The sequence below is a fragment of the Hippocampus comes genome, unplaced genomic scaffold (assembly GCF_001891065.2).
Source record: "Hippocampus comes isolate QL1 unplaced genomic scaffold, H_comes_QL1_v1.1 scaffold293, whole genome shotgun sequence".
NCBI classification, from domain to species: domain Eukaryota; kingdom Metazoa; phylum Chordata; class Actinopteri; order Syngnathiformes; family Syngnathidae; genus Hippocampus; species Hippocampus comes.
In genome coordinates, this window is record NW_017806272.1 from 43,168 (window position 1) to 53,167 (window position 10,000).

The window sequence follows — 10,000 nt, forward strand, 5'->3', positions numbered from 1 at the left end:
TTTTCACACATGCTACCACAGAATAATGTTTGCTGCAAAGTTGCAATTGGCACCGGCATTCTCAGGTCACTGTCATCAGCTGTTGAATGTAACTCTTTGAATGCCTGCCATTTTTACAAGAAGAGAAGCTATTACTGCTAGAGAAATTTGAAGCATTCTGATTTATCCTTTCCTTAATGCCTATGTAAACAACTATTTTGTTTTTTGCTTTAGTGACTCCTCAAACCTCTGAACAGTTCTCTTCTATAAAACCACCACCAACAAAAAAAAATTCTTTTGATAAAGTTGCTAGATGAAGTTTTTACAAGCTGCTAAATATTTGCATTCTATTTAGTAGTAATATTTAGTAGTGTGTGTGAGCATGTGGTACGTCATCACTTAATAAACTGTCATCTCCCTCATTTGTGACACCAATAGAGTTAATGTGACACTTTGTTCAATCACAAGTTGCTTGTACCGGTCGAATTTGGAAAGATTCGCCAAATTCATGAGCCTCCACAATCCTTTAATAGATGGTGATCTCAGGCAAAAGCGACCCAATGCTGCCTGTCAAGGCACGATCTTGAGTCCTCTGCATTATCTGTGGGTGCATATGCAGCAGGTCGGCCATCTTTGATCAGCTATCCATGGAAACAAGACAAAGACAAAATACGGAGAAGACAGGTGTTGCCCCGGAGCCACATCCGACCCATCATTTTTATTTGGACCGTGAAGGCAAATCATTTGTGTCAACTTCATGGCTCATGCAAATTGTCTTCACATTAAACAACACTTGAGATATGAGATCTAGCAAGATTTTTTTTGTCACCAATTCCCCGCTTTTAAATTGAATAAATGGTTCAACAGTGTACTTGGCTTCTGATTTCAAAAGTACTCATCCATCAATTTGTTGTGTCATGTAAGATGGTCATAGAGTATCTGAAAGATATATGCAATACTTTCTTCTGCTTCCAGTGGAAAGGAGGATAGACACCCAAAGCTATGGATAAGATAGGTGGACAGGGATTGATGAGTCTTGTGCGAGTAGAAAACAGTGCGAATTAGTATTTGTGGTTTCAGCTGAGTGTGGAGACGAGAAGGGGAAATAGTATTTATATTTTTGTGTTATATGGTCCACACTGTTTCGAAGCATTTTACTGACCGCCCTAAAATAGTGGTGATGAAATGTAATTTAATGACAGTGCATTATAAAATAATAATGGATTGAGTGACTGACGGACTGAGCTGGCCTCAAATAATGAGACTGAAGATGACAGGCTTTCAAAAATAACCACAGTAGGCCATCTCTCCATCCTTCCATCCATCCAACCGGTGCAAATGCTTCATTTTTCATAGTAGGTATAACCTAGATATTCTGATTTAGTCTTGTTTCCATCGCTACCGATCAAAGATCGACTTGCTGAGCATGCGCGCCTCAGATCGTGCCTTGACACTGCCACCTGCTGGCCATAATTAGGATTTTCACTTTCCCACCAACAGTTGACAAGAAGAAAGCGCAGCCAGGGAGATTTTGAACAAAAAAAGAGCATTAAGCAATAGTTTGAAAAGCTTTCTTGTGTTTATTTAATATGGTTTTAATGTAGCGCTTTAATGATTACATTTAGGTTGGTGTCTTTTGGCCAGAATAATTTAAATGTGTCAAAGTTGATTAGTTTGTTTACGACAGACCAAACGAGTTCATTTTTCCAGTAAAAAGCGACTTCAAAGGTCAAAATATTCATTATTATATAAAATAAATCAGGATACGTCGTTCCAATTTAATTTCCCATCATAATAGTATAAGTCGTGTCCATGCCCACCGACCCATCCTCATAATAAAATAAACGCAGTTGACGACAATTGCTGTCTCAAGCGCTCCATGTACGTCAACATTTCAATTGACATTTTGCGTAAGCAGTTAGATGCGAAATCCTATAGCTTGTTTCTACGTAGGATGTCGTTAGCTGCGTCGTTCTCTCTCTTACGACGTAAGCAGATCGATGCAAAGTTGTTTGTTGTTGCGTGTGGCTAATGAAGACCGCTACGAGGGCTGGTGTTACGGGAAATTACACGTGTATTTTTGTCTTTTGGTTAAAAAAAAAAAAATAAAGCAAAACAAAAAAAAAATCTCACTGATTAACCTTTCCCTAGCACTAAATGGCAACTAAACCACAAACAGGTATGGTACAACAAAACAACGAATACAATTTACTTGTGCATGACGACAAAAATCTGACTTAGTCAAATATTAACACGAAAGATTGTTGAATATGATAAACAGGAACTACATATTTGTCAATACAGTGACCATCATTCACAAGTAGAAAATGACATGCTCCACTTAACCACATCTTTCATGAGATTCAAGAGCTGCAGGTATGAACGGCATAACATCAACTCTTTAAAGACAGTTCATTTATGAAATAGATGGGTCCGAAGTCGTTTGTAAGAAAAGGTAAAATAAAAATGTAGTGGAGATGATGTAGATTTGTTTTGTTACATAGAACTTACATTTTAAGGTCATGGGGATAATTGCATGGTTAGAATGTGTCAAAATAGGAATACTCCTTTATTGAAAAAAATTTTGTTTGACATTAAATTATACTTCAAAGGGAGGATGGACAGAGTAACAGGAGTGTGCGTGCACGCTCGTTCGTGTGTGTGTGTGTGTGTGTGCGCGCGCGCGTGCCCGTGCCCAAGATGAAATACTTGCCTCCATCCTGATTTCTGTGTTCTTTCATAGAAAGACTTCTGTTCATCAAACCAATTTTAATATCACACAGAGACTACCCAAGGAAATACAAAATGCAGTTTGTAAATGCCAAACTGTCCCCGTGTAAAAAAAGTTACACACACACACACACACACACACACACACACACACACACACACACACACACACACACACATGATTTGGATGTATCAACCTATGTCTTTTTGTAATGCAACTCCAACTTTTGTTTTTCAGTGTAGAAGCGATGCAACATAGAGGAGGGACCACCTGGTTAATGTAGATGTAACATGACAGTATGTATGACTAGATTATTGTTCGGTATGATGATGTGTTATTTATATTTGCTTTATGATTGGGCCATTGTCACAAGAAAAATCTATAGCTTGAGGTATGTTGTCAAATTGTGTCCGACTGTGTCATAATAGGTCATTGATACAAGGACAAAGCAGAAGCAAGTTATTATTGGGTTAATTATAATATGACAGTATTGCATATTGTTATATGGTATGTGATTTTGTTACGCCCAGATAGAAAATGAAAGTGTTAATATATTGTGTTAAGTGATATCGTACTACTACTTACTCCCTTTTTAACATGTAACTCAGGGGTGCCCCAGTCAGATACGAGAGACCCCCTAACCCCCCAGATTTTGATGTCCCCCTCCTCCAGCACACCCGATTCAAATGATCGGCTCATCAGCAAGCTTTGCAGAAAGAAGCCTGATAACGATGTTGACCATTTGAATCGGATGTGTATGCAGCTAATTCATCACCCCCGATTGCATTACACTGTATGTGCATTCACACACAGGAGAAAGAGGAAAAGCAACTGATTTTGTGTTGCTCGAGCTAAATGTACATGCAGGATACGGGTCAAATGTTCAAAGAGCATACCTTGCATGTGGAGAGTTGATCTTGCAGGTAATACCCCGATATTCCAGCTTTTCAGGCTCCATCCCACACGGGAATGCGGTTTGGCGCTCTTCATCCGCTGTTCCGGTGCCATGGTCAACATGAATTGCTTTCACTTGAGGACTTGAGTCGCAAGCCAAGAGTTTCGGGAAGTGCAAGCGTGAAAAACTTGCTCCTCTTGTATTTTCATGGAAGAATAAATTCACTCCTCCGAGGAAGGGCCAATGATTCGCACAGAAGTGACTTCCAAATAGACAAGTGGTATGGCCAAGAACTTCTCGATTTCACTGTAATGTTTCACAGGTATTTCCTTGTTGGGATGGCTTGAGAAAAGGGCTCGCCTGACTCCGTCGTCACCACTTCCGTGAAAAGTTTCTCATGTTTGTACATCCATTGGTGAAGGCATCACTGATCGTTAAAACTGGTCGAGTTCAGTGACCGAAACGCTTCGGCAACAGAACCGAAGAGCTGTGGTGATCTCACGCTTTTGCTAATGCGCATTTACTTGCGGCGTGATCATTGTCAAGACCTTGGGTTCGCAGGATCTCCAGAAGAGGCGTGCCAACTGGTGTTCGAGGGTGAGTTCCCGTGAGATTTGGGTGGATGACACTGCCTCATTAAAGTCAGCTGGAAAAGGCTCCAGGCCAAACCCAAGTTGATCTGTGACAAATAGAAGATGCCCCTCATCAAGGACATCAAGCATGCAGCTCCTGCAGGACATTGCGTGTCTTGTCAAAAGGGGAAGTCAAATCGGAAATGTTCTTTACAATGTGTTCTACGCACCCCCACTATAGTCTAAAGAGGGCATTCTAATTTGTGGAAAGTGAGCTCAGCAGAAAAATCCACCTATCGCGGGGTGGCCATTTTTTCTCATTGACAGAAAATGACATCACAGTGCCTAAAAGATCGGGTAATGACCGTCGACGGCTCACCTTTCTGAAAATGGTCATGTGCTGTTTGCAAGATGAGCATTTAGGCACTGATGTTATTTTCAGCCGACAGCAAGTGACAGTACAAACTGGCTGTACCCTGAGATGGATCAAAACAGGTAGATTTTGCTGCTTAATACACAGCCTCCTCTTTGGGGGTTGGCCCCAAGACGCTGACAGAGAGAAACCTATTCTGATGACTGCTCAGAGGTAGATCAGGAAGATGGCGTCAAATGTGGCGATTGCACAACTGCCGCATGGGATAGGAAAGGCAAAGGCGAAAAGCGGGGAAGGGGATTTAGACCCTCTAATCGGGGCCAAGAAAAGTAAACCAGGTTTGGAGTAAATTAGCTCAGATGAAGGGAGTGGTTGTTGCGATGTGCAAAGTCAATCAAAGATATTCTAAATGTGGAGGTGGTCATGGAGGGAATTCGATCAAGAGGGTAGGAGAAGCTGACTGCTGATTGGCTTATTTTTTTGCTCTTAGGAAAGTGAAATACATGAGTTGGTGGCAGTAATGAATTGTTGGAGTACGTTGCCAACCGCATAACAATTCCAACAGAAGAATACTTAATTCATATTCCACATACACAATATTAACGAATACCATGTTTAGATTAGTGGGGGTGCTTAGAAAAGACTTTTTTTTTTAAACTTACCCTTTAAATGTGGCAATACATTTTGAGGTGTGTTCCAATATTCTAACACAACATGAGCAAATAGGGGCTTATTTTAAATACATCTATTTCTGCACTACACAGAATGAAGGTCAAACAATCGTTTGGGAACTGTAGTTTACTTTGCTTCATTACATGTCACTGATTTATTTTCATCTCTCCATCCATCAATCCATCCATTTTCTATTCCGCTCATACAACGGTCGCGGGGGTGCTGGAGCCTATCCCAGCTCTCATCATATAGCAGGCGGGGTACACCCTGAATTGATTGCCAGCCAATCGCAGGGGACACAGACGAATAACCATTCGCGCTCACAATCACATCTAGGGACAATTAGGATCAATCAACCTACCATGCATGTTTTTGGAATGTGCGAGAAAACCCACGCAGGCACGGGGAGAATATCCAAACTCCACTCAGGAAGGCCGGAATCAGAATCGAACCTTGGCCCTCTGCACTGCGAGGCCGGTGTCCTAACCTGTCGACTGTCGTGCCGCCATTATTATCTAACCGATACTTTATATACAAGCTAACTAAAATAAATTGAAAAACAAACTAATCATTTTCTTAAAAAAAAACACAAAAAAAACCCCACAATGCTCTAAAACTATAACTTACCGGGTAATTAAAAAAAAACAAGTCAAAACAAACAAACAAAAAAAAACCAAATAAAAATCTAAAACGATTTTAACCTTGGTATAACACATACGGATGGAGGTCTGTCCTGATACTACGTATGCATACAGTACGTTTGAGTCAGAAGCAAGCAGGGATTATCCATAAAAACTATTTTGCATTGTTAAACTACGCCTGTGAATATTTCAGCCATCCAGGTCATTTCCTTTTCGGGACATTGAATCAAACACAACTGCAAAACGTGTTCATGTTTTTTTTGTTTCCTCAAGGTCTACGGGTCATTAGTGACCTGGCAGAGCATTAGTCAGTCCACCATGCAATTTGCCTCATAAATTAGGCAAATATATAGGTTATATTTTTCTTAAAACTAAAATGGCCTTCTAAAATGAGAAACTGGTTTCCAACCACTGCATTTTGGTGTACCTAATGAAGTGCATTTGTCCTGTTTTGGTCTTGCAATTTGATGTATATTTGTGAATTTCAACAAGATTTAGGATTTTTTTTTCTTAATCTATGTAGTTGTCATATAATGGAAAAGGTGGATTTATCATCAATCACGTTTTTGTATCTCAAAAACCCGTAGATTTTCATACCCATTGTGCGATGCCGCCGCCTAATGCTTCTTTTCTAGTTGTACGCAGATTACAGAATGTTTGTGAAAATTTGCATTATTTCTCTTTATTGTGGTACTAGTTAGGGGGTGATTTATTTTTTTGATTGATGGGAGTACCAATCAATATTGTACAGCGGTAGCTTGTGTCAAATTTTGCAATAAACAACGACAGGTAAAAGCTCTTCTCAAGTTAATTCAATTCAAATATAACACCAAATCATCAGCAACATCAGACCTCTTTATAATTGATGAAAGATGATTCCTGATACGGCGGGTGAGATATACGATTCAAGGATGGAAAGATTTTCATATGTAAAGATTTTCTAAACACCCTTAGTATTGGTACTTGCCCAAATAAAACTCCACAAGTTCTGCTGGTTTTCGAGTGGTCAGACTGAAGGTGTCAGATAACACAATGTCAGCCAAACAAGGACTGCGCAAAGGGCACTTACCTTCCCCATCCATGACTTAAAAAAAAAACAAAGACATGAAAGGACGGTCAAGACTTTCTTTAATATGTCGGAACGTACAGTACGTACTCTTCCCCATGTCACAAATATTTTTTTTTTATCATTTCTGATGTCATTTGCCAGGTTTGATGAAGATGATGATTTGAGGTGATTAAAAAATGCTCTTTAATTAAAGAGAATCCTGAATGAGTGTGGTCTTAATTGACCAAGTAAATGCCATCATAAGAACTGGATTTGCAGTCCATGTCCATAAGATTGTTGTGTGGAATTTGAACCCTATTCACCTGATGCGTAGTTAATTTTGTGTAATAATTATTATATTTGTTTGGATGAAACATTTAGAATCCAGTACAACAAAACTGACCCCGGATAACAAAATATAGAATGACTCAACAGAGTTGTGAAAAATGGTGGCCAGATTTCAAAACTGCAGAGATGAATGCAGTTATCACGATAGAGCAGGAATGGGAAAGAAAAGTCTTCTGAAATTGAGCACAAACATTTTCAAATGTGAATAGCACGGGGAAAGAAGGTAAGTCTTGAGCATTGAACCCACTTCCCCAGCTGTATGTCGAGGTCAGCCAGTCATGTGCATTTCAAATTTGTTTGTCAAGGTTAAATATTGTAAGACTTACCAGTGTTTCCTTCTCGAGATTTGCACTCGTAGTGACATGTGAAATCTGATGGATGTTTTTGAAATGGTTCGAGTGAGAGGGGTTAGAATACACACCAAACAGTGGCTGCAACAAAATGTAAGCCATACAAGGACTGCACAAAACAAAAAGGCACCTTGCCCATCTGTCGTGTCAATAAAATCTGAAGCATTCAAAAGTTGTGCGTTTATTTAATCATGCAGCTGTGTTCAAAGAAGTCATGCTATTTGAAAGGTGGGAACGTACGTACCGTACTACGGAGGGCCAATTCAGTCGATTTTCGTAGTTATGTAATGTGTATATATATATATATATATATATATATATACACATATATATATATACATATATATATGTGTGTGTGTGTGTGTGTACACTATAGGTAAGATCGGGCCTAAAAATGTCAATCATTGCTTCGGGTTCGGGTTGGGCTCGGGCGGCCCGATCTTACCTCTAAGAGTGTGTGTGTGTGTGTGTGCCTGTATACAGTTTTTCAAGAAAAAATGGGCAATAAACCATACAATTTGAGTCATCCAACTCAATTATCAATAGTACCAATAGTACCAAGCACCTGAAACATAGTATTTAAAAAAAGAAAAACATACTGACTAGATTTTTTGATTGGCTCCCAATCAGTAGAGATGCCGTCACGCCAGGAGGGCGCCAGAGCATTCCTTTGTCTTCGTCCTTGGCTAAGCTGGGTTTCCTGATAAGCCCTCCAAGCTCTACTCCATCTTTTAGTCGCTGTTATATTACAAGTGATGGAAAGCTACAGAGGTCCAAATACAACTTTTCGTATAAATGGAATAGATCTTAAGAGCAAAGATTGTGCTTAAATAAATATGGTTCCACATGCAACTTTAAAAAAAAAAAAAGGTTTTCTGCGATTGGCTGGCACCCAGTTCAGGGTGTACCCCGCCTGCTACCCGAAGACAGCTGGGATAGGTTCCGGCATGCCCGCAACCCTTGTGAGGCGATGCGGCTTAGAAAATGGATGGATGGATAAAAATGGTGTACATCTAAAGAGCAAAGTTTGTGCCAACAGTCATATTACTGTAGAAAATGCTTCTGGAACTCTCAAAAGATAAACTGGCATGAAACATGGTGTGTAATTGATTGTCCCTTGACTGTTATTCTGGGAAAATGTAGAGGAGGACATTTTTCAAAAGATACAGAAATGTACAATATTGGTGGTCTTTTTTTTTTTTTTTATGCCGATAGGGAAATTTCACATAAGTGTGTTGATAAGAATGGTAAAAATATTTGGGAAATATACACAAGTTATTTAATGGAAATCTATCGTTGCTTATTGGATGTGTTTGTTTATGATGAGATGTCAAGTGGAAAGTCTGTTAGTATATGTTACTGAAGAAAGTGTATGCTAATGTGTGTATGTATATATATATATATATATATATATATATGAGAAAATAACGGCAGCAATACACTATGTACCATCTTATGGGAACACTTGGTCATGATGGCAAGGTTTCTTTACTGTAAATTGTTGCAATTTTCAGTTTGCCCAGTCAGGTCGCCGCAGTGAGTCACTCCGTTTTCTTTGGCAGGTACCATAGTTTATTTCTCACTTATTGCCACATCTCTTTTTCTTTATTATTACAGATGCCGAACCTGTTTGTTTTGGCTGAACCTGCTTGTCCTTTCACATAGCAACGAACACAAGCCAGCGTGTCCGCGTGAACTTTACGACTGCGTGAGCGTCGTTTTGATAGACAAAGGGATGTTCCGACGTACGGCGTAGTTACGAACGAATTCGTTACGTCGCCGCTATAGCGATAGAATTGCGTCGTAAACCAAAACTCACGACATGTAACCGACATTTAAAGTTGATTAGAAGTAGTTTATCATCATAAACGCACATAATATACAGTACAGTACTGTTTGTCTCTTGTTGGTTAAGAAAGTACGAAAGGTTGGTCCGGATTGAAAGCCTTTCTCAAGTTTCTTATCGACTACTTTAAATTGATGGACATCGTTTTACGGGATGCATTCAAGAACGCCAAAATGTATCTGAAAAAGTGTGCGGTATTCGAGCCATTAAAAAAATACTTTTGCTTTGTACAACAACTTGCCTTCTGTGACATTCTATTTAAAAGGACAACAATAAACAAAAAAAATCTATTTTAATTTCGTCAACGCACACGAACTACATACACTTGGACAATATATCACTACAATTAAAGAACCTCTGCAGTATAAGTAATGAGTATCATTTGCTCAATAACAGCGAATTAATCACGACTAAATTAAAAAAATAAAAAAAGGAAAACGTTTCCTTATTAAGAGTGGCCCGATAGCTCAAAGCTAACATATAAATGATGCTGAGTTCTGAAAAGTTTCCACCGAGAGTTCTTGAATGTCACTCATTTAGGGAGA

The 10,000-nt window shown here is 39.3% G+C and overlaps 1 long non-coding RNA gene across 2 annotated transcripts; it reads left to right on the forward strand.

Moving 5' to 3' along the window:
• The first annotated feature begins 33 nt into the window (after positions 1-33).
• On the forward strand, positions 34-5,430 carry LOC109507809 (uncharacterized). Of its 2 annotated transcripts, XR_002166537.1 has the most exons (3): positions 34-2,158; positions 2,948-3,885; positions 4,152-5,430. It is a non-coding gene; the product is annotated as an uncharacterized LOC109507809 (long non-coding RNA). The 2 variants fall into 2 exon arrangements; XR_002166536.1 differs by lacking the exon at positions 4,152-5,430 and having other exon boundaries at positions 2,948-4,037.
• Positions 5,431-10,000: the final 4,570 nt, after the last annotated feature.